Source organism: Aquarana catesbeiana, linkage group LG09, assembly GCF_042186555.1.
Source record: "Aquarana catesbeiana isolate 2022-GZ linkage group LG09, ASM4218655v1, whole genome shotgun sequence".
Classification (NCBI taxonomy): domain Eukaryota; kingdom Metazoa; phylum Chordata; class Amphibia; order Anura; family Ranidae; genus Aquarana; species Aquarana catesbeiana.
Genome location: NC_133332.1, coordinates 168,798,690 through 168,824,131, shown reverse-complemented (window position 1 = coordinate 168,824,131; position 25,442 = coordinate 168,798,690). Strand labels below are relative to the sequence as shown.

Here is a 25,442-nt window from a genome sequence, read left to right as displayed (position 1 = left end):
TGGTCTCTGTGTACTATTTTATGAATTACCTTCGCTAACCTGTTTGCTAACATCCGAGCCAGCAACTTAATATCGGACGTGAGTAATGATATGGGCCTATAAGAGCCAGGGGAGTTCGCATCTTTACCCGGTTTTAAGAGGACAACGATGATTGCCTCGTTCATCGAGTTTGGTAGGGAACCTTCCTCTAGTGCCTCATTATAAACTTTTAATAATGTGGGGAGCATAGAGTCAGCATAACGTTTATATACCTCTGACGGGAGACCATCCATGCCTGGTGATTTGTTATTTTTGGTTTGGGATAAGGCAAGATCTAGTTCTTCTGCCGTTAGAGGGGCATTAAGCATGGTCCTGTCTTCTATCTGGAGACTGGGGAGCTCACAGCCTCCCAGAAAATCTTCTATTGCGCTGTCAGTGGGCATCACCTTTGAGGAGTAGAGATTGGCATAAAAATCCCTAAAGACTTTCAGGATATCAGAGGTAGAGGTTTTCAAGGACCCCTGCTCATCACTAATGGCAGGAATAAGAGAGGATGATTGCTGGGACCTTGCCAGTACTGCAAGCATATGTCCAGTTGTCTCCCCCTCCTCAAAGTGTGATTGTTGCAAAAAAAAGCGTTTATTTTCCGCTAACTGCAGTGCCAATTGGCCCGACATTGTCTGCGCGCTTAACCATGCTCTTTTGGTATCTTCCGTGGGGTTATTAGTGTAGGTATTTTCAGTCTCGGTGACCATATTCCGTACCAGCAATTCCCAAGCCTTAGTGTCAGTCTTAATCTGTGAGATTGTTTTAATAAGCTGTCCTCTCAAAAAGGCCTTCGCTGCATCCCAGACCACCCCCAGCTTAGCAGTGCCAATATTATCCTGTATAAACAGCCTGAGTGCTGTATGTATAGGGTCAGGTTCGGCAAACAGCGAAAGCCAGAAGGGATTAAGCTTCCAGACTGGGCGGTTGGTCTTATTTGGCAATGAAATGGTCACCCAGAAGGCAGAGTGATCAGAGATATTCCTATCTGCATATCCCGATTCCAAAACCAGTTGTAGCATCTTATAGTTTCCCAAACCCAAATCTATTCTAGACAATCCGGCATGGGAGGCCGAGTAGCAGGAGTATTTTTTGTCCTCAGGATGTTTGCATCTCCACACATCTATCAATCCTATTTCTTCAAGCATTTTAGCAAAAGGAGTTTTGCCTTGTATCTGACATGTATTAGCAATAGGTATAGGTATTTTATCCTTAATAGCGTTTAAAAAATTATTATAATCTCCCATTGCCAACAGGGGTACTTCTGGGTATTGGGCCATGAAACTTGCCAGGTGTTTAACAATCTCGGAGGTATACGGTGGGGGGATATAAATACTAGCAAGAATACATTTTAGGTTTGATATTGTGCATAGGAGAAATATATATCTGCCATCTGTGTCTATGCGTTTTTGTATACAATTGAATTGAACATCCCTCCTGATCAAGATACTTGTTCCTCTAGAATAGGTGGAATGGGTTGCATGAAACTGGGTCACATATAATCGTGGGTTGAGGCTGGGGGTAAGGCCCGCCGAGAAGTGAGTCTCCTGCAGGCAGACCACCCCCGCACCCAACGACTTGAGATGCCTGAGGACCGCCATCCGTTTGATTGGACTACCCAGCCCCCTGACATTCCATGTCACGATCGTCAGCTTAGTCATCCCCACTCCACCCCAGAAACTTTAGGCAGTCTAATATAACCCTTAGTAGCACCCACCAGTTGTATATCAGTATGATACCAATTGCATAAAAGAAAAAACATATCAAACTTAATTTCCCTCTTCTTGGGACAGTTAGGCATCTGTGGACATGAAATCAGAATACAAAACAACAAGAAAAAATATTTCAATATGTTAGGGTATAAGCACAGAAAAAAATAAGTTTCTAGCTTAAGATATATTGCTCTGTATGGCATAACTCTAAAGGGTGGTAGTTCACCCAACTGTAACAGTTGCATTGTCAGCTTTTCCTCCACACAACAGGTGTGGGGGGGGGTAAAAGCCTTGAAAACTCCCGGTTAACCAGCAGGTCAGTTCTTACAGGGGTTTTACAGAAGCAGCAGGCACGTAATCCTTCCTTGCTTGTAATCAAAAAATGAAAAATAAAGAAGAGTGGGGGGAAGGGGGAAAAAAGCAGGAAGGGTAGGTTGAAATAAACAGGACTCCTCATCCGCCTAAGCCACGGATATGGGTGCAGGGACTGTCCACAATTATCAGCAAGCTCGGGTCTTGAGGCCCGCATTCGGCTCGGGCGCCCTCTCCAAAAAGGGGGGGGAGAGAGATAAAAAAGGGGGGGGGGGGGGGGAACAGTAGGCTGGATCCCATCAATCCAACACCAACACAAGGCACATCACTTAGGGGGGAACATCTCTTTGCGGTCTAGCCGCTTTAAGGGCTCTATCTTCTCTATCCAGCCACTGAGCCGCCATATCCGGCCGGTCAAAAAAGCGGGTTTCTCCAAGTGCGACTACCCGCAAGCGGGCAGGATACAGCATGGCATAGGGCAGATTTAGATCTCTCAATCTTCGCTTGACATCCATGAACTTTGCTCGCTGTTTCTGGAGTTCAGCCGAAAAATCCGGGAATAGGGATATCTTGGAGTTTTCAATAGCTAGTTTGCCTCCCATGGTTCTGGCCTTGGCAAGGATGGCATCTCTATCCTTGTAGTTGAGAAGTTTAAAGAGAAAGGCGCGAGGATGATTGCCAGGTGGTAGTGGGCGAGATGGCACTCTATGCGCTCTCTCAACCGCAAATAGTGGAGAGAAAGCATCCTTTCCGAATGTGTTGAGAAGCCATTGCTCAATGAAGGTGACCGGGTCTTTACCCTCTATTCTTTCTGGGAATCCCAGTGCGCGTACATTATTGCGGCGCATGCGGTTCTCTAAATCATCCAAACGCGCTGCGTGCTGGTCTACTAAGTGACAGTTATACTTTAAATCCCTCTGCATGGGTACAAGATCGTCTTCCATCACACTGACCCTGCTCTCTACTGCAGCTGTGCGCTCTCTCAGTTTCTGCATGTCCTGTCTCACATAGGATATCTCAGCTTTGACTCCTTTAACTTCATCCGTCAGATGTGATATGGATTTGTTACATATAGTCACTGCTGAGAGAATGTCTCTGAGAGTGGGTTCAGTATTATCCACTGGCATGCTCAGTGTCTGGGTGTCCTGACATGTGTGTGGTGCTGTACTCACTGTGGCCCAATCTGCAGGGGATCCAGTGCCATCCTCCAGTGGTATAGTGTTGTCTAACTCCAGCCGGCCTCCCTCCTCTTCACTGAGGTCGGATGCGGGCGAGGATGGCTCTTTAGAAGTTTTGTTGCCAAACAGGAGTCTCTGAGCGGCCTCCTTGTATTTCTCCTTCTGTGATCTCTGTGGCAGAGCGCCATCTTGGGCCTGAGTCACCGGCGGGCCGGTGCCTTCTTTTCCCCGTTTTGGCATGCTAATCAGCCGCGGATCGAACGGCGATATGGACCGGACTAGTCACCAGTAGCGTGCGGTTCCGATCGGGGGTGTTATCGGGTCGGATGGGTAATCCGCAGGATTAATTACAGGATTCTCGGCGGAGCAGAGGAGAAGTGTGTCCTGCTACATGCGCTGCCTGGCCACGCCCCCATATTTTCTTTTTTTACATACTTGCCTTTTTCAAATGTCTTCAGTCTGTGACACTCTTGGACTTCTTCACTTTGTCTCTTCCCTGGCCCAGGGCAGTCCTCTGCTAATGCAGAGAGCATTGCTGGCGTAAATGATGTCAATACGCTATGAATGAAGTCCATACTGGCGATGCCCAATCATTCATAGTATGTCCTCAGTCTTCTGGGTTAATAATGCTGGACCATCAAACTGGAAGACTGAGGACATTGTACGGAGGAATAAATGTACTGCAAGGGATAACTCCACATTTAAAGCAAGTACTGCAGCCTGAGCTTTTTTTAAACCTGCCTTGGAGCCATGTTAAAAATTGCTTGGAGCTGAACTTTCAGGGTGAATTTACACCACAGCGCATAGCAGCAGGAGCAATTCAGCGGTTGTGCTAGTGGACAGTGTGGTGTGCGATTCAGTGCATCACACGGCTTCCTTTTTTTTTGTGCAAGCTTTATTTTAAAAACATACAGCTAATTCACTGCCCAACATCGCAGTGCAATTTGGCCCAGTGCGCTGCGATAAATTGCAGCATGTCTGCATTTTACCGCAGCACAGTGCTAGACTGTGTTGCAGGGTTAGTGGAAAAAAGTGTGTGTACTCCGTACCAAAAAAAATTTAAATGAGTGAAAAAAAAATGTAAAATATTAAAATAAGCTGCTCCCCTGATTTTGGCAAGTTGTACTCAAAAAGCAATTGCGTGATATATAGAGGATGCTATGAAGTGGCTAATTAATTCAGAAGCAATATAAATCTGAATAATCATGCACATGTGCACAGTGTTAAAAAAAAAAAACACAATGAAAAGGTAGATGACATGATAGACTCAAACAATCGTAGCAAAAAAAATTATATGTTTAGTCCCAAACAAACAGCTCATAGTAGTCTGAATAAAACGAAAATTCTTCTGTGTAAAACAATCTTGCAACAAAGTAGTGTGAAATCCTTCACTAACAACACCATAAACGACACCCAACGTGTGCTGAATAATGGATCTGCTTACCAGATAAATTTGACCTCTTCACTTAAAAAGAAAATCAAACACCACTTTGGCGTTCCACCAGCCGGATGAGACAACCAAAGGGCCCGGATATGACGTTGGATAACGTGACCAGCTTGGTCACGTTATCCGACGTCATATCCAGGCCCTTTGGTTGTCTCATCCGGCTGGTGGAACGCACGCCGACCACAGAGGTGGTAGCCAGGCATCCATTCACTTTCACAGCACAGACGAGCTAGCAGCCCCAGTGCCGCGTTTGGGCACTCGCAAATGTAAGCAGCCTTTTGGCTTTTTTGTATGTTTCACTCTCCTGTTAAATAGAATTACGCTATGGATCTCTATTGTGTTTTCCATATATCCGATGTCTAAACTCCGCAAATAGTGTAAATTGGCACTCACAAACGGCAAATGAGCTTTAAAACAAGCCCCCACTGACCTCTGTAGCTACAGGAAGTGTGGAGCAATACAATTCCTTTATTCATCCTCCACTGCACTATAAATGTGTTTTTATTTCTATCAGTATATCTGTTAGGGGGATTCATTTCACTTTCTGTCCTGATGGACACCAATCAGACAGACTGGAAGGGAGAGATTTTTTTTCTCACTTCAAGTATACAGCATGTGAGGAGAAATCCCCCAAATGGGAAAGAAAACAGTTTGGGCTGGAGTAGCCCGAAGCGCATGATCAGAATATCGTACAAAAAATACCACTTTCAAAGCGATCTTATGATAATCTGATCGTTAGTACACAGCTTTCGTCTGAAGTTTTCCGAAGGGACAAACACAAACATTTTAATCATACAACTTTCATCCAAAAATACAATACAACTACATTACATCACTTTCAAATTTTTATTCTTTTGTAAGAAAATGTTCGTACTTTATTAACCTATTCGTTTTCGATATGGAGACTAGCATGCAAAAATCATTTGTCCGTTAGTCCCATCTTCTGTACTAGGCTTAAGGCTCTTTTCACACAGGTGTGCTCCACTCTGTTCAGCAGGTGATAGCGAACAAACAGATTTTGATGGCAGACGTTTGTGAACTCATGTTGGATCTATGGGCTGTCAGACGTAAATGGACCTGTCTCTCTTTACATCAGGCTACATCCGATCTCTCACATTTAGATCCACAGATGCAGAATGCGGTTCTTTCCAGTTTTTTTTCCCCTGACCTGAACAGAGGTAGGCAGATGTAAACAAATGCACACCCAAAGACTTGGATGAAGTTTCTGATCAGGCCAGCCGGAATAACTGACAGGTGGACCTGAGCAGAAAGCCTGTGTGAAAGGACCCTTAGGCTTTGAGGATCACTTTAACATTTTGTCATTGGTGACCAACTTTAGCTTAATCACTGTGCCTAAAGAGCCGCTCTGAAGTACTGAACCATACATACTGTGTCAGAAATATAGCCTGCTGTGGGAAGCACAAACTTATTATGTATGAGGCTGAATATGAAACTAGAAGGCCTTACCCATTCCTATGAAATATATCTAGATGGACTTTAAACACATTCCCTGGTAACCACAAATATGTATAGCACTAGTCTGTTCTATAATCGGAGCATGAAATAGCGGTTAAACTGGTTAAGCTTATTCACCTGAGGCTAAACTGCTGGGATACCTCTCATACATCCACCACTACCTTTGTTTTCTAAAAACGGAGCTAACTTTCCCCAGAATTGATGTATCCCGTTCACAGGAAATCTGCTCATCTCTATTACCACAATGATAGATGCTTAGATTCTGTGCTCCTATATAATGCAAAACAAGGTAAATATCAGGAATAAGGGCATGGCTATGGCTGTGGCTTTTAGCAGCGAAGCCTTCATTAAAACATTTGTGTAGTCTGGCACACAATTGCCTATATCAGAAATTGGCTGTACACACAAAGGGGAGTCCACTATTTTAAATTGTCACCAGAACAAGAGCAAGGCTCCGTTCACACTAGTGTGCTTTCAGATGCACTGAAATGTATAACAATTGAAAAAAAACACATTGTTTTCAATAATGGCCGTTCACAACAATGGAACTGGGGCATTTTTGGAAAAGGTTCCTGTACTACTTTGGTGCAATTCCAGTGCAAGTTTGGCCCCATAGATCAAGCAAATCACATCCAAGTTGCACTACATAATCGCATTGAAAACTGGATCAAAATCAGACTGCAGCTGTGTGAACCTAGACTAAAAGGTAAAATCTTCCAAATGGGGCCACTTGTTCCAATGACAACAGTGTAAAAGAGGATTTACCTGGAGAGATTACCCTTAAAAGATAAGTTCACCTTTTGGAACATGTTACATGTTCCACCTGATTGCAACATGCTCCTAGTGCTTCAGTTGCCACCCCCTTATAGCCTCTGCTCCCCTGTGGTCCAAGGTCCTTTGACATCATAAACACCAATGCAGAGCCCATAGCCTTGCGCTCCACATGAGGATGCCAAAAGGACTCTCCTCTGCCAGAGGGGAGCATTGTCTACCACTGAGCAGAGGGTCAGGTAAATTACTGTGCTTTTCACATCCTGTAGACCAGGGGTGCCCAACCAGCCCTCTGATGTGGCTCTTTATGACCTCCTGCTCTGGGATAGTGGATGGGCAAGTCCAGATCAGGGGTTGCCGACCTGCCATCCCAGAGCATCAGTGTTGTGGATGAAGCCGACGCTAGAGCAAGTGGCTACGGAGGGAGCAGGACCCGAATAACTCAATGCGTCCTCTATTGCTCTGGCTCCTGTCCCCGGTGGAGCGATACCAATTGCACTCTGAGATAGGCACAGCCGCAGCGCATCAGTATGAAGGCAGCCGAATAGGGGGCTCAGAACAGCAAGGGCTCATTTAAATTCATGGTTTGGGGGGTGGTTAAAGCCCATAGTTCAATGTGGCCAGCTACCGGTTATCACATCACTTAAGTCCCCCTTACTCTTCAAAAGGTTGAACACCCCTGCCCTAGACTAATGGTGCAGTTAAAAGGAAAAGTATGGCCAAAGCTATTTTGGCCCTATTTCTTTTATGGATCACAGGAGTGCAGTTTGTACTGCACTTCTGTGACCTGTTTTCAGCCAATGGCTGGCTAAAGCCTGCTGTCACTCAGGCGGTTCAGGCTCTGATTTGATCCCAACTTTACAGTCTGAATCCACCAAGGTGCCTGGACCGAAAGCTGGTTTAGCCTCTCAGCGAGCCACTGGGAGACTGAGCCAACCACTCCCTCCTCTCCCCAGCAGTTCAGTGAGCGCTGGAGGGTCAGAGCACAGAGATGGTGACTGACAGTCACCAGCTCTCTGCTCAGTGTGGAGGGGAGAACTGAGCGATCAGTTGCATTTGATCGCTCAGTTCTCACTGTAGAGCTAGCGGGGGACCGATGCTGCATCCACTTAGGCAAGTATAAATTACTTTCCCCCCCTCAACCCCATACTTCTGGTGCAGTGCGGGTGCAGCCCCACTGGAAGGGAGGACTTTATAAATTGCTCAGTTCACATTTAAATAGATTAGGTAAGGGTTAGAAACCTGTCAGTCAATTTATTTTATACAGTCTTTGTACTGTTTAGGAGATTTCCGTTTGTTTCCTATCCTGGAAAAACAATAGGAAGATCCGGCAAAGCTCTACAGAGTGAGGAGAATTTCGCTCCTTTACAGTCGTCACCAAAGCAGGTGTCTGCATTGAAAGATTTTCCCTCACCACAAGGAAAAATCTACAAAGTGGAGACACAGATAGTAATAAAAACAGGGGCTCTAATTCTTCCCTACTCTGTCCATAACTATAGAAAAAGTTTTGGCTATATGCACACTTTAAATTGGAACTAAGATTGCATAAAACTCAGCACCGTGGTGCCCGCTGGCACCAACGTTTTCTCCAGGTTTTGGTATCTTCGATTGGCCAGCATGAGACAATGTAACTAGCACACATGTGTAAAGGATTTATATAATCCCAGCATAGGGCACACTAAGCATTTATCCATTAACAGCTCACTGTACATTCTACAGAAATTGCAATCAGGAAGGCAAGATGATTTTACTGCAAAACAGACATAATATGTCTTCTCTGCAATAAAAAGCCATCCTGTTTATTTTTTTCTGGATAAAGTTCTGCTTTACCTACTTCAGCTCTTTGTATGTACATAGTATGTCCAGAGAGTAAAGGGTTAAGTAAAAGCTCATGGCTGAAGTAGCTATAAGCTTGTGCACCATTTCTTTGGCTCCCAGATATAAAGTGATCCAGGTGATCACTTTTACAGGGAGTGTGGGATGGACCACCATGGTACCCCCCTCCTCCCCGGTTACCGGGCTTTCCCGAGACCACATCGGCTCCAGAATGGCGAACATCCATTCCTCGACCTTCTCTGCAGTGAATAAAGCCAGAAGCAACAGTGATTTTGGCACTTCTGGTTTCAGACCTGTCATACTGTGGCTATTACAGCCAGAAAAGCATCTAACCAAGCACTATCTGTGTTTGTTTACCTGGTTTGGAGAGCAAACAGACCCTCAATATCTCCATAAAGAGTACTTGGCACCTGCCCAATGCTATCACATAAGGGTTTGCTAGCCCCCCCCATCCCCCCGTGATAGCAAAAACGTAGAACAAAAAAAAAAAAAAAAGAAGTTTAAAAAAAAATTACATTATAATAAAATCAATTTTTAAAAACATTAACTGTAACCCCCCCCGTTGCTGTGCACACACCCACAAATGCACGCACAGGGTGCACACATGTATGTAAACTATTTTTGCACCACACAGGTGAGGTCAGAGTAGGAGCAATAATGCTAGCACAATGACCCTAAACTGATGAGCAGAAAAAAGCGTTTAAAGCGTCGCCTATGAAGACTTTTGGGCACCATCATTTTTTTGCGATCTCAGGCACACACTATTTTAAGACTTGACATGTTTGGTATCTATTTACTCGACTCAACCACATCATACCCCATTATATTTAGCAAAAGAAAAAATTGGGTATATTGTGTGCGTTTGCACTAAAATTCATTTTATTATATTTTTCCTGAAAATATGTGTTTGATAAACAGTTGCATAAATATCATACAACATAAAAAATTGCAACTATTACCTTTTTACTATACAGCGCCTCTGATTACAGACAATATTTAATTTTCTGCAGGTTCTAAGTAATTTTTGTGGCCAAAAATGCAAATTGTGTGCGTGCAAAAAAAAAAAAAAAAAAAAAAAAAAAGATAAAACTGTTTTAAAGCAGCGCTGGTTAAGCAAACTAGAAGGCTGGGTTCAAACATGTCTGGTACGAATTGTATGTCCGTATCACCCCATGTGCATTAGCATTATCGCTCTGTGCGGCAGGAGGAAGATGGGAAACATCTCTTTTTTACCGGCTCTGCCATATTAGAAATGTTTATGCACTTCTCTTTCACTGTGCAAGCAGGGAGAACAATGTACCAGGGTCATATATATGTAGACACACTCCTGTTTGAGCTTTAGGGTGCACCCCCTAATGCAATAGGCTGCGCACAAAACGGAACACATGTGCGATTCAGAAGCATTCCCATAGAAGTCAATGAGCCTAGAATTCACGCCTGTACCGCACCACAGTGCTCAGAAAACACAAAGGACTTTTTAAATTTGCACTGTGCATGCACCGCACATATTTGAACAGCTTCAATGAAAATCAATGTTATTTCACAAGTCATGCGAATTGGATGCGGTTTAAAATACATCTAATTCACATGTACGTGAACCCAAGCCTAAACAATTAGGGAGTCAAGGCTTATTGGGTTTTTTTAACTAAATTAAAATAGTTGCAGATCACTTTAAAATTTTGAGCTACTAATGAATGAGAATTTATATATTTTAGCTTATTTTTCTTTCTGACAGACAGGTATGAATTTGTATTTATTATACACATGTAGGAGAAAAAGTAAAAAAAGAGGTAATGCCTCTTTTACTTTTTTAAATAAAATTATTAAAACATTTTTATATATATATATTTTTTAAATTTATTTATATTTATTTTTAAATGTCCCTTCTGGAAAATGCTCCTGTTTCCCTTACATAAACACAACATTCTTTCAGAGGACTGGTGTGAAACAGAACTGTGGTAACTTCGTAAAATAAAGTTCTCAAAATTTTCATTCACAGATATATATATATATATAACTGAAATAACGCTTTGGGCTTCAGTACAAATGATTCTGCAATCACATTACACAATGCCAAATTACTTTTGTTTAGTCATGACTATTCATAGATTTTACAACAAGCTAGGATGGCTGCAGCATTAAATAATCTTGGGATAGAAGTCACTGAGGTCCATTTTGTTACAAAAGAATTTACAGAAGATCACTAATACTATAACTACTATCATGATTACCAGATCATTTGTTTTACAGGGCCCTTTACAGCAAAAGGACATTGAAATATCAGTAACATATTTCTGCCCGGAAGAGAAAATCTAAAGTTGGTCATACATTACTCAGTTTTTTTTTGTTTTTTTTTTTCGCTTGGCCAGCCAGCTGAATGAAAAACAATAAATAAATAAATAAATAAATAAATAATGGAGCAGATTTCCCCAGCCACACATTCAAGGTGGATGGGGAAATTTTCCCTGCCGAGTCTTTGTATTCTGACAGTGGGACTCCCCCGCCATCAGAATACACTCATCAGCGATGAAGCCCATTATGCTCGAATGCTGGTTTTCCAACAGGAGCGTTTGACAGAAGCCAGTCTAACAATCGGCTTCTGTTGGAACAGAGAGGGCCACACACAGATCGAAATTTGGCTGGTTACTGTTGAACTGGCCAAATTTGGATCCATGCATGGCCAGTAAATAAGCTGTGGCTTTAACATAACAGCATTTAAAATTCCTGAATGACCGGCAGTAGAAGAAGTTGATTGCAAAATTCACAATAAGAAAATGTCAAGAAACTGTGTAGCTAGAACACATACTATATATAAAACTTACATGCCTTGTTTCACATAGTAACACATAAAAACACAAAACAATCACTACATCACGAACTTCAACTTCCCTCCTGACAGCATGTCATGACTGAAGTGTCATGGCTTGTAACCTGTTCATCATAGTCAGTATACAGGTAGGGCTGCTGAATTGATGATGCATGATGCAGCACTACTAACATTACACAATTCTGGCACCATTTGAAATGATTTTTTATAATATTATTATCTATATATATTACACACACATATTATATATATATATATATATATATATATATATATATATATATATATATATATATATATATATATATATATATATATATATATATATATATATATATATATATATATATATATATATATACACACACATACATACACATACACACACACCGGGTAAAAGAAGTATTGAACACGTCACCATTTTTCTAGGTAACTATATTTCTAAAGGTGCAATTGACATGAAATTTTCACCATGTCGGTAACAACCCATGCAATTCATACATACAAAGAAGCCAAAACAAATAAGTTCAGAAATTAAGTTGTGTGTAATAAAATGGAATGTCTCAGGGAAAAAGTATTGAACACATGAAGAAAGGGAGGTGCAAAAAGGCATGGAAAGCCAAGACACCAGCTGAAATCTATCAGTAATTAGAAAGTAATCTTGCCCCTTGTCAGTGCAAATTAATATCAGCTGGTTCAGTCTGAACTGATGGCCCATAAAAAGGTGTCTCATTACCAAGGTGTCACACAAGAAACATCTCATGATGGGTAAAAGCAAATAGCTCTCTCAAGACCTTCACAACCTTATTGTGGTAAAACATACTGATGGCATTGGTTACAGAAGAATTTCTAAACTTCTAAAATGTTCCAGTGAGCACTGTTGGGGCCATAATCTGGAAGTGAAAAGAACATAATTTCACCATAAATCAGCCACGACCAGGTGCTCTTTGCAAGATTTCTGACAGAGGAGTGAAAAGAATTGTTCAAGAGCCAAGGGCCACTTGTGGAGAGCTTCAGAAAGACCTAAAATTAGCAGGCACAATTGTTTCAAAGAAATAATAAGTAGTGCACTCAACCGCCATGGCCTGTATGCACGCTCACCATGCAAGACTTAATAGCTGAAGAAAAAGCATGTTGGAGCTCATTTACAGATTGCTGCACAACATTTAGACAAGCCTGTGAAATTCTGTCTGGCCAGATGAGACCAAAATTGAACTCTTTGGATGCCACAATATACATCATGTTTGGAGGTCAAATGGCACTGCACATCACCCCAAAAACACCCCCATACCAACAGTGAAGTTTGGAGGTGGGACCATCATGGTGTGGGGCTGTTTTTCAGCCTATGGTACTGGCAAACTTGAGATCATTGAAGGAAGGATGAATGGAAAAATGTACCAAGCCATTCTTGAATAAAACCTGCTGCCATCTACCAGGATGATGAAGATGAAACGAGGGTGTACATTTCAGCAAGACAATGATCCCAAACACAAAGCCAAGGAAACTCTCAATTGGTTTCAAAGAAAGAAAATAAATCTGCTAGAATGACCCAGCCAATCACCCCACTTGAATCCAATAGAAAATCTGTGGAAAGAACTAAAAGATCAGAGTTCATAGAAGAGGCCCATAGAACCTTCAAGATTTCACGACAGTTTGTGTGGAAGAATGGACCAAAATCACACCTGAGCAATGCATGCAACTAGTTTCTCCATAGAGGAGGCGTAATCATAATTAAGATTCAGAAATATACTTTCAGGTGAATAATTATAATGGTCTATAGCAGTGATGGCAAACCTTGTCACCCCCGATGTTTTGAAACTACATTTCCCATGATGCTCTACTACACTGCAGAGTGCGTGAGCATCATGGTAAATGTAGTTCCAAAACATCGGGGGTGACAAGGTTTGCCATCACTGCTATATAGGTTCCGTTCACAGAGACATAATTTATGTGGTATTTTTATTACAACCAATAATTGATTTATCACTTAAAGTGTTTGTTAACCCTATAATGCAAATTTATGCCAGCCCATTAGAGCCTGGCATAGCACACTGTACATTTCTTTTATAAAAACGAGCATTGTAAATACCTGTTTAGAGCTGCCTGCAGGCTGGTCACATGACTCGCAGCCGCTGTACAGCTCTGATGGATGGCTTCTACAGGATGGGCCATTATCTCCCTCTGACATCAGCCGGGGAGAGATCACATGGCCAATCAGCCACTCCTGCAGTAGCCCTTGAAACTGGCTGAAAGTCACGTGACCGGCCTGAAGTACGCGCTAAACTGGTATTTACAACACTCATTTTTATAAAACAGTAACATGGTGTGCTATGTCTGCCTATAGTACAGAGCTGGCAGCGATCATTTCTAAAATTTTTTTTTTCAAATAGCGGCGGGGGGCGGAGATGAAGACACACAACAAGTTGCTGACAGGCAGAGAGGAGGGGGTGAGGGGGAGAGAGGAGAGCTGAGAGCAGGGCTGTGTATGACAGAGGGACGCAAACTGACCACGGTGGTCAGGGCTAAGCAGCCCTGACCACCTTGGTCAGTACATAGAGGGGGATACAGGAAGTGGCAGGTTCAGGCAGTTTTTTTCACAGTTTAGAGAGGAGTAGATTACACAGCACAAGCGCTGTGCTGTTTAATCTGCTTGAAGGGACCAGGATCTGTATTTTTTTTTTCTTTTAGGTTAACAAACCCTTTATCTGCATGGGTTAGTGTAGGAATTAGCTGAATGTACAGTTCAGAAAGTTTAATTATAATATCACAGGCAGCACTCCTTAAAGCAGAACTTCACCTGAAAAGGAAAGTTCCACTTTTGCAGAACTTCAACTGAAAAGGAAAGTTCCACTTTTGCTAATCCTCCCCCTTCTGGTAGGTACTAGCTCCCACTTCTTCCACTTCCAATCATATCAGAAGTTTGGCACCCCCACTTACCGGCAACCACCTAGGACATGTCCCAGCAAGCTGCGGGTCTGTTCACAAAGAGCAGCGTGACTCGCTTTTGCGCAGTGGGAAGCCGGCTGTGCAGGAAGTCACAGCCAGCTTCCCACAAGATGACAGCAGCGGGGACCCAAAAACAGCAAAGAACTGGCCCGGGTGAGGAGAGCACTGGATCCCTGGACTGGTAAGTGTGTGGTTTTTTGCTTTGTTTTTAAGTCAGCAGCTACAGCTACCACCTTACTATCGCTGTACACTGAAATACAATGGGTAGGTGGACATAGATTTCTGAAGCACACAATCGCCAGTGTTTACATATGAGAGCAGTCCCCTTCCTCTCACAATGGAGGAAGGAGTATTTAAAGCAGCTTTAAACCCAAAAGCAAGCATTTATTATATTGCCGCTTACCAATTCTTAGATGTGGCCGCTGCATTTGTTTTCTTTTTTAAGCTTTCTTTCTTCTATTTTCATCTGCTGATCCAACTAGCAAGTCTTTTTCAAAAGCTCAAGCTCTTCAGCAGAATGTACCAGTTTACATGGATGAGACAAACCATTTAAAAACAGGGGTGCTTAAATTGATCAGCTTTTATTTATTCACATAAAACCTTTATCCCAAAAGGGAAAAAAAAGTTTGCTGTAATGGATTATAAAGTGTGATCTGGAGTTTGGCTTCAATTTGTTAGTATATCTAACTAATACATTTAACACAACAGCCCCCCTCCCCGAATGACAATGCTGTCATCTGCTGTGCCTCCAGTGCTCACTCATCCAGAGTGGTGTCTGTATAATACAGGAGCTGTGTTACTGGCCAGATCACCAGGTGAAAAAAGAGGAGGGAAAAAGTCTAAAAAAGAAAACTGATACAGCCACAAAATCTAATAACTGGTGAGCTGCAATATAATACATTGTTGGTTTGGGGTTTAATACCGCTTTAATGAACAAAGGATTTCAAGAAAGAGAAGTTGGCAGCAGCAGATTCAAGGTGGGAGGAGTTTTACCTTGGTTCTTGAATCGTTCTTTTTAAAGCGATGTTAAATGCACACCGTTTCATTTACATTATCCCTTCTCTTTACGTATATTGAGGATGATACTATATTTAATTATTTCATAATCGATATACAGCTGTCATGTGACCCAGCTCTTTCCCAGCCCATCTGCAGGGAAAGAAATACTCCTAATTACTGTACCACAACAGACACAAATAAACCCCAGCACAAATGATCATTTTCTTTTAACCACTTCAGCTCCGGAAAGTTCACCACCCTTCCTGACCAGGCCATTTTTTGCGATACGGCACTGCGTTGCTTCAACTGACAATTGCGAGGTTGTGCGATGCTGTACCCAAATAAAATTGATGTCCTTTTTTTCCCATAAATAGAGCTTTCTTTTGGTGGTATTTGATCACCTCTGCGGTTTTTATTTTTTGCGCTATAAACAAAAAAAAAACAAAAAACAAAACGACAATTTTGGAAAAAAAAAAAAAACAACTATTTTTTTACTTTCTGCTATAAAACATACCAAAAAAAACTCGAATTCCTTCATCAATTTAGACCAATATGTATTCCGCTACATGTTTTTGGTAAAGAAAACCCAATAAGCGTATATTGATTGGTTTGCGCAAAAGTCATACCATCTACAAACTATGGGATACTTTTGTGGACTTGCGGGCAGGAATAAAGCCCCCGTTTGTCAATCCTGCTGTACGGGCAGACAGTTACTGAGCTGCAGGAAGGATCAATAGACTACAAGGGCGCTGGTCAGTACACCAGTCGTAGTCCAGTAAAAACTACAACACTGTCTGCTGTGATGGCAGATGGGACTTATAGTTTTATTATTCACAGATCACGATTTTAAATGTGACAGAGGCTGCAGGGAGAAGAACCCCAGACCGCTGTCACAGTAGAAGGGGCTGGTGATTAGCAACATGTTACACCCTAAATACGGGTGTAACATTTCACATGTTGGTAAAGATGAATCTATCCTTAAACTACCTCAATCCCATCATGCTTCTTCATTTCCAAAAAATTGTGACAAAAAGCGAGATCACCTTGGGTGTTTATTTTCCAAAAAGGGGTCATTTTGGGTTGTCTGTACTGTCCTGGAAATGTTATTTGATAAATTTTGTAACAGAAAACAGAGAAAATAGTTTTCAAACACTTTGCTCTTTTTTTCCCTTAATATAGCAAAAAAAAAAAAAACTTAGTGGATATTAAATGCTACCAAAAGAAAGCACTTTCTCAAAAAAATTAAAAATGTTTGTGTGGCGTTATATGTCCAAGTAATCGTAAGTCAAACTATCACAGCACTGAACGTTAAAAACTGGCATGGTAGTGGAGGTGTATATACAGGCTAGTACTCAAGTAGTTAAAGAGACTCTACCAAAAAAAAAAAAGAAAATAAAAAAAAAAAGAAACCATACAATACAATCTAGCATTAGGCCTCACATGCTTCATAGCTCCAAAGTCCCCAATTGTAAAATTTCCTGTGCTTTTCCACACCGAGGGAGCTGCAGGTGCTATGGACAAACTCGCATACAAGAGAATGACTGTATGCCATTTACGTGACTACGGCTGCAATCTCTTGCTTGTGTACGCTCAAGCTGTGTTAGTTCCCCAATGTAGAAAATGGCCAGGAAGCTACTATTTTCAGAAGTAGCTGACAGCAATGGCACCCACTATACCTCTCACTTGCCAGCTTTCCTATAAAGGATATCTTTAGAAAGAAAAATATGGATTCCGTCACTGCAACAGCCTTCTAAAAATACTCGTTATCAGTCTGTCTCAGGCTTCAGTACTTTGGAACACTGACCTAGAACTAGTATGCATATTACAAGGTATGGGGGAAGTCAGAACTCCTGATCTGCAAAGTTATTCCAGGTAAGTGCCTCAGGTTACTGAAGCCAATGGATTAGCATAAGAGCCAGACAATTAGCATTTTCACCAAGAAAGGTCAGCTGCTTCCACATTCTCCCAGTATAGATTTCCTTTAAAGAAGGAGCACCTGACAGTGTGTGTAACGAGGTCCCCTCCTCAACCCTAGATACTCACCTTGACAGCTATCCCCAGCCATACCTTCCACTGCCTCAGCCAGTGAAAATACCCCCTGCTTACAGATACGGGAAAAATGTGTGACCCCCTCTCATATGCCAGAAATTGCTTGGGACTAGCAACCAATTGTTATGCTTGAGCACCAGAGTCGAATTAAGAACACACAGAGCCCCAGGCAAAACAGCAATTTGGGGCCCCCTAAGGCCAAATTCACACTAATGTGGTATATTAAAGTGGACGTAAACTTGTACCTACAGGTAAGCCTATAATAAAACTTACCTGTAGGTACAGTGAATATCTCCTAAACTTGCACTGTTTAGGAGATACTCACATGGGATGCTGCCCAGTGACATCACCGGCGCATGCGCTCTGAAGGGACGGCATACTGTGCCATACCTTCAAAGCTCCGTGCCGGAGCCGAGGGCTCCCGCGAACATTTGCGGGAGTGACGTCACACCGTGGCTCCAGCCATTCATACAGCCGGAGACCACAAACCCAGAAGGAAGACCGGGGGAAAATAGCAACGCGACAGCACTTCTCAGGAGGGATCCACTTTACAGGTAAGTCTGCCATAATGTACTAGTATTCATTGCATACTAGTACATTATGAGTTAACCCTGCAGGGGGGCCTCTTTAATTTCGTGGTGGTTTACTACCACTTTAACCCACTTTTTTGTGCTCTGGGTTATGATAGCCTGATTATTTTAAACGAGCTGCCAATGCACCCCAATGGTGACCCTTTTCTGAAACGCAACACATAGTTGGGCAGGGGTGCTGCCTTAGTGGGATGGGGTGTCATTCAACATGAATGGTACCATACTTCTTCTATGCACTTTACATGTGTTGTCACAGCATGATACCAGTCCTAACAGAGAAACCAATATGTGGGTGTGTACTAGATCACCAGAACACAAAAACACAAAACGAAAAGTAAACCTGGTATGAGAAAAAAATGCCCCAGCTTTGATGGTCAGTAAATGGAAAAAATGCTCCAATGTTGGTGGTCAGTAAGAGGAAGAAATACTCCAGTATCTGCGGTGAATGAAAGAAAAAATGCCTCAGTGTTGTGATGTAGGCAGGGTGTTCATGTATTTTTTTTTGTTATAAAACATATCCAATTAAAAAAAAAAAAAAATCGAATTTCTTCATAAATTTAGGCTGAAATGTATTCTGCTACATGTAAAAAAATCCCAGTCTATATTAATCGGTTTGTGTGAAAATTATAGCGTCTAAAAGATGGCATATATACTGGAATTTACACAGCTATGATGCCATACTGGTAATGGCGGTGACCAGCGACTTATAGTGTGACTGTGAAAGTGTGGTGGGCAATCTGGCACTAATAGACCTTTGCTGGGAGGGACACTGGCATCAATAGTGGCACTAATACAGAGATCAGATATAATACTGTAGTAATGACACTAGCTGGAAAGGGGTTAACATCAAGGGGCAATCAAGGTGTTAAGTGTGCCTAACAAGTGTAATGTGCATAATATGTGCTGCTTTCACCAACAGATCTGGCTATTTTTTCTTCCTGAAACAGCCAGATCGCTGATGTGTGTACAGAGCCCTGTGTGTTTGTAGAGTACTCTCTGCTGTGGTTGGCTACAGCCAATCAGCAGGTCTCGGCCATAAATCATTGGCTGGGACCTGCTGACAAAATCCCACTGTGGCCAATGACAGGTGGATTAGCAGCAGGTGTGCTCATGCACGCCCCTAACCCTGAACAGGCTGGATGACGTACATGTATGTGATCCACCTGCCCCTGCCACAGTAAATGCAGTTCAGCAGTTTCCTCTTTAAATCCTCCCAGGAAAGGGAATGATTTAATCTTCTTCCTGGCAGAATCTTATATAAGCTTGGTGCAGACTCTGTAGAGCTTAGCTCAGGGATGCCGAGATGGCTAATCGGAAGAGAAGAGCCGAGAGAGATGGTAGAAGGATTTAATTCCTTTCTGTGCTACCCCAGGGATGGGCACTGATAGTACAGAACCACATAAGGAGGAACTGTTATGGATGATGAAGATATATTACTTTTTTTTTTTAACTGTACTGAGACCTACTTCAATACAATTTTAGTTGAACCGAGCTTGTGGCTGCTTCAAGTGTATGGAGTGGATCCTGCGTACCTCTGCTGCTGTAAAGCGGGATAGCAACCAGTTAAGCAAAGCTAGACTGTGCATCTCACAAAGAACACACTTCGGGAGAGTGTGTCGCCAGCGGCCACTATGTGATGTTATGAATAGGGGGAATAGGCACTCTATCCTGTAACCACGTTAAGATGTTGGGCCCGCTGCTAGAAGTGTCCCCAGTCAGAGGATTGTCATTGCTACAGGTGACCAGGAGTATAGTGAGTGAGTGTTCCATTTGTGTGAGTTCTGCAGGGACTGTGGACTGTAAGGCCAGGGTGTTAGGCCTAAACAATCCCTGTCATAGGTGATCCCCAGTGGAGAGCATGTGGGTGATTTAGTTATGACTGGGGCCTACCTACAGAGGTGGCACCCTGGTGCTCAGTATTAGGAAGAATTCTTTGGCATTAGTGAGCAGATGGGGTTCTGGAGGGGGCTGGAGGACTCTACAGCAGGCCAGGGGGCACGGAGGGCAGCTCTGCAGGGGTACGGTGACACTGTGGGGAGTTGGGACTTCTGGAAGGGGCTGGGGAACTTTGTAAGAGTCTGGGAGGCATAGCAGGAGGCTATGCACTGAGAGGCACTGTGAGGGCTGGTATGCCCTTTTGGGGAGGTTTGCAGCAGGCTAAGGTGAGTCACTTCCAAGGGTCACTGTGCAGTGGATATGCCACCCTTTCCCTAAGTCATCATGGGCACTTAGCCCTGATGCATGAAGCTCCTGTTTTGAGGTGTGGATGGGAGGCACAGGTGCACTAGCCAACTCCAATGCCAGCAGCCTGTCAAATGCTATGAGAAGCTGAAAGTTGCTGCGGCTGGATGGTGCACCGAATGCTACTAATGTTTAGGGTAGTATGCACCAAGGTATGAATGCCCAGAACTTAGACTACTCTTGCAGGCTCCCAGCAGCAAGGCTGGATGGTGCACCTATGCCTTCCGGCCACACTGAAATGTTGGAGCCTCATGCACTGGGGCTAAACACCCAGTGAGCATGGGGCCAACTGAACAGGACTTTCGTCAAGGTGGGTGCCTACCATAAACTGGAGCTACTTCCTCTCTGGTCATGTGATTTGCAAAATGCATGATCAGCAGGATACACTAATATTACTCATAGTTTACATTTAGGGGTCAAACAGCACTGCTATTAAGTATAAAATTGGGTTGGGCATATATATTGTTCCTCTTGCACTGCTATTAACGTCATGAGTTTTTCTTTAAGTGGGTAAAATATTCAACAACAATCCTCCCATTTCAGCTTGATGCATTCCATACAAATTTATAGCCCTATACAGAAGGGTCCATCCTCTATGTATAGATGAACAGGGCTGGTGGACATGTACCACCTCAGAATAAAGAATAGAGCTGGAAGCTTTCTGACCTGTCACAGATAAGATTTATTGAGACACTGGGACGGGACAGGAGACAATGTGCAGACTCTAGTGAGACCAGCACCATTCTTCATGACCTACTTCAGCCTCACTAAGGTGAATCCGCATTTCTATGTACCTACAGCTTACTAGAATAATACAGAATGTCATTGCCTACATGATGCCACCTCCTGGGCTCAACTCACACAAGATCCTATACTGTCCAATGGTAAGTCATGCCAGGTGATCATAGCCATAGTATTACTGAAAGATAAATGAGATACCCACGATTCAGGTAGTTGTCCCCTGTTATAAGTAACAATGCAGTGAGCAGAGAGCCAATCAGCTCTGGTCCTATAGAGTGTGCAGGTGAGTTGTCACTGCCCGTACACGTGCGATAGGTGTATTCACCAACACAATACAATCCTTCCACTTCCGGAGTCCACGCAGCTCGTCTTAGTAACTCCTTCACTGCCAAACAGGAGCAGCACAGACACCCTTCCAGTGGTAGAAATTGGATATTGTATAGCGAGTGGCCCCTAGCCAGTTTATTTGAATTTATTTGGATATGCAAGGCGGTGAACACAGACATTTATGTTTTGCTTCTAACATGTTTGGAAAAACTTTCTGGAAGGAGTGTTTATATTTTGAATTGGATATTATGCATGGTATACTTTTTGCAAACAACTCATATGATAGAGGCAGATATGGAAACAACGCCTCTAGGTAGAGATTATACTGTACATACCTGGGCTGATTTACTACAGGAGCAGAGAATGTTCACTATGAAGTAAATTATCACTTCACAAGGGAACTCTCTCTTACCCTAATGAAAGTAATGGAAATTAACTTTGCAAAGAAAATGTAAAAAAAAAAAAAAAAAAAAAAAAGAAGAAGAAGAATTGATGCTGGCACATCATTGGATAATTGAAGTCAGCGCAGACTCACCTTATTCACCAAGTTAAGTGAAAGTTCCTTTGCAAAGTGGAAATTTATTAGAATAGAAATAGAGGAGAAATAGGGACAGTGGTGTATCTTGGTTTTGTGCTGCCCTAGGCAAGACTAAAATCAGGCGTCTCCCCCATCGTTCTCAAGTGGCTATTCGGTGTCTCTGGTGGCTGTGCAGGGAATGTATGGAGCACTTGGGCGGCATTTTTCAGGTTGCTGCACACAGCTGGGATTCCCCATCTTGGTCCTGGCTCTCCTGATGTGATCACAATGAGAAGCAGAGAGCTCAGTCTGATCGGGAGAGCCTGGAGCAGGATGGGAAACCTCAGCTGTGTGCCGCAACCCCACGACACCTTCCATATTCCTTCTCCAGGAAAAACTCCTTAACAGTGAAAGAGTAAGTTCGACCACATTGATCCCTAAGGCCGGGTTCACACCTATGCGAATTAGATGCGAGTTTCCCCACATCTAATTCACATAGCAGGAGAATGTGACTGGCTCCCTATGGAGCCGGTTCACATATCCCCATTGCGGCTGCGGAGCGCACTGCACAGAAACGCTGTGCATCTTTGGCTCAGTTTCAGGGCCGAATTGAGACAAAGATTCTGCCCCGATTCGTCCCTGAAACGGAGAACAGGGACAGACAGTGTTGCTGTGCGATCCGCAGCCGGTTTAGGTGTGAACCGAGCCTGACACCAATGTTCACACCAGGGTCCTCAAATGACTCCGGGGGAGAACTCTGATCACTGATCTCTCATTGGAATCATTGTACCCCATGTAGCATTTTGCACTGATCATTGTACTTTGTGCTGTAGTCTTCATTTCTATGTGTTTAGTGTAGTACTCTGGACTGTGATCATGGGAACAGAGCCATTGTGTCCCTTCTTCCTGGGGGCAGCGCTGCCACCCTGAAACATGCCACTCGCGGTAGATACGCCCCTAGATGGGGACACTAGTTCTTGAGATAACCAGGGATTCCTTCGCGTTGGAGGGATTATTTTCACTTCCTGTTCTCGCTATGGGATAGGAAGTGAAGGAAAATTTCCAATGGGACACAGATGGAAAAAAAATGGCATTACTTATCATGAAGGAATTGCTTTCTTGTGGGCGAGAAGGGATGAGCTCAGGTGGGTTCAACCTGGCATTCTGCACCCACATATATACATGCCCATTGTATACCTGCAGCAGTGCGGCAGGGAATTTTGTAGCAGTAGATGATTGGCTGGGCTTCCTGGCGGGACCACACATGGGAGTGGGGGGGTCAGATCCCAATCCAAACTCATCACTACTGGCAAGGCATTGGCGTCTGTTTGGTCCAACCAGGATGAATGTGACTCCATAGGGAAAGGGACGCAGGGCTGGGGACAAGGGGTGGGCAGGAGGGGTGACTGCCCTGGGCGCAATGGTTTATTGTAGGGATGTGGGTGCCTCTAACCCTAAGGGTGGGGGGGGGCAGTTTGGCTTGTTTGCCCTTGGCACTGGATAGCCTTGTCCAGGTACTGAAGGGAAGTGGTCAGTTAATGATCCAGTTGCTGTCAAGTGGTCACCAATGAAAGGATCATTCATTTGGAGAACAATAGCAAGGCTGACACTGTTGATCACCTTCTGAATAAAACCTGTAAAGCCCCTGACGAATAGAAATAAAGCACAGAACTTTTTTTTAGCACCCCCCTGTGGCCCCTGGAGTGTGGGGCCCTTGCAGCTTCCCATTATAATGTGCTCTGCACTCTTCCTGGAGGAGTTGAATGGACTTTCCATGTTTCCTATAGCCGGAGTCCATCCATCCCCGGAGTAGATGGCACAGGAGTCTCCCAGTCCAGGGGACACAGAATAGAATAGTGACAAGTCATCCACAATGAGGATCAGTACAGAGAAGTATTGGGGTGCGCAGTGCGCTGGGTCTATGGAGAGAACACATGGCGGCTCTTACCTGTGTCCAGGTGACAGGTGCAGGATCAGCTCCGCCGCTCCGGACTGACTCAGGATCTGCGCTCAGCCTGACAGCCACACCCGGACTGGAGTCACGGAGCCGGAGTGTGAGCCAGGAAAACCCGGACAGCGGAGCACAACAGGATACCAGGAATGGGAAGGCAGGATTGCTCTGATCAATGCTGAACAGCTCCTTTGAGGCTCTACTACCTAGAGGATGGCAGATGTGTTGGAAGCATTGAGAGGCACATCACTGGGTCTGATTATAAACAATATAGAGTGTGCAGGTATTATGGATGGATCTAATAGAAAGCCACATACTTATCTATATGGTGATCAATAATCAACCAATAATAGTAAATCAAAGATCCTCCATTATATTGATTTAGTGAGGCAAGTTGATCAGTTGTGGTGGAATTTTAACAATAGTTTCTGATTGATTGAACATACAGTGGGGACGGAAAGTATTCAGACCCCCTTACATTTTTCACTCTTTGTTATATTGCAGCCATTTTCTAAAATCATTTAAGTTCATTTTTTTCCTCATTAATGTACACACAGCACCCCATATTGACAGAAAAACACAGAATTGTTGACATTTTTGCAGATTTATTAAAAAAGAAAAACTGAAATATCACATGGTCCTAAGTATTCAGACCCTTTGCTCAGTATTTAGTAGAAGCACCCTTTTGATCTAATACAGCCATGAGTCATTTTGGGAAAGATGCCACAGGTTTTTCACACCTGGATTTGGGGGTCCTCTGCCATTCCTCCTTGCAGATCCTCTCCAGTTCTGTCAGGTTGGATGGTAAACGTTGGTGGACATCCATTTTTAGGTCTCTCCAGAGATGCTCAATTGGGTTTAAGTCAGGGCTCTGGCTGGGCCATTCAAGAACAGTCACAGAGTTGTTGTGAAGCCACTCCTTCATTATTTTTGCTGTGTGCTTAGGGTCATTGTCTTGTTGGAAGGTAAACCTTCGGCCCAGTCTGAGGTCCTGAGCACTCTGGAGAAGGTTTTCACCCAGGATATCCCTGTACTTGGCAGAAATGGACAGCACCTGAGTTAAATATATGAGTGTCACACCAAAGGGTCTGAATACTTAGGACCATGTGATATTTCAGTTTTTCTTTTTTAATAAATCTGCAAAAATGTCAACAATTCAGTTTTTTTCTGTCAATATGGGGTGCTGTGTGTACATTAATGAGGAAAAAAATGAACTTAAATGATTTTAGCAAATGGCTGCAATATAACAAAGAGTGAAAAATTTAAGGGGGTCTGAATACTTTCCGTCCCCACTGTATATCTGCATGTTGCCAGACAACTGGTCATATCACAGATCAATTAAAGTTGAAGTCCATGCTAAAACTAAAATCCCTACATCTATAGACACCAATGATCTAACACAAACCTATCTAGCCCTGTAAAGAAAAAATCTGTATACATACCTTTTCTGCAGGCGATCCGACCCAATCCCACGCTAAGCTGTCAGCCGCAGCTTTGC

The 25,442-nt window shown here is 43.2% G+C and overlaps 1 protein-coding gene across 2 annotated transcripts in view; it reads right to left on the bottom strand.

Moving 5' to 3' along the window:
* LOC141108126 (synaptotagmin-like protein 2) overlaps positions 1-24,067 on the bottom strand; it is a 163,765-nt gene extending 139,698 nt beyond the window's left edge. For both annotated transcript variants that reach the window (XM_073599392.1, XM_073599394.1), the window contains exon 1: positions 23,942-24,067. The gene's annotated coding sequence lies outside the window, so the exon portion shown is untranslated. The remainder of the gene's footprint in view (positions 1-23,941) is intronic.
* Positions 24,068-25,442: the final 1,375 nt, after the last annotated feature.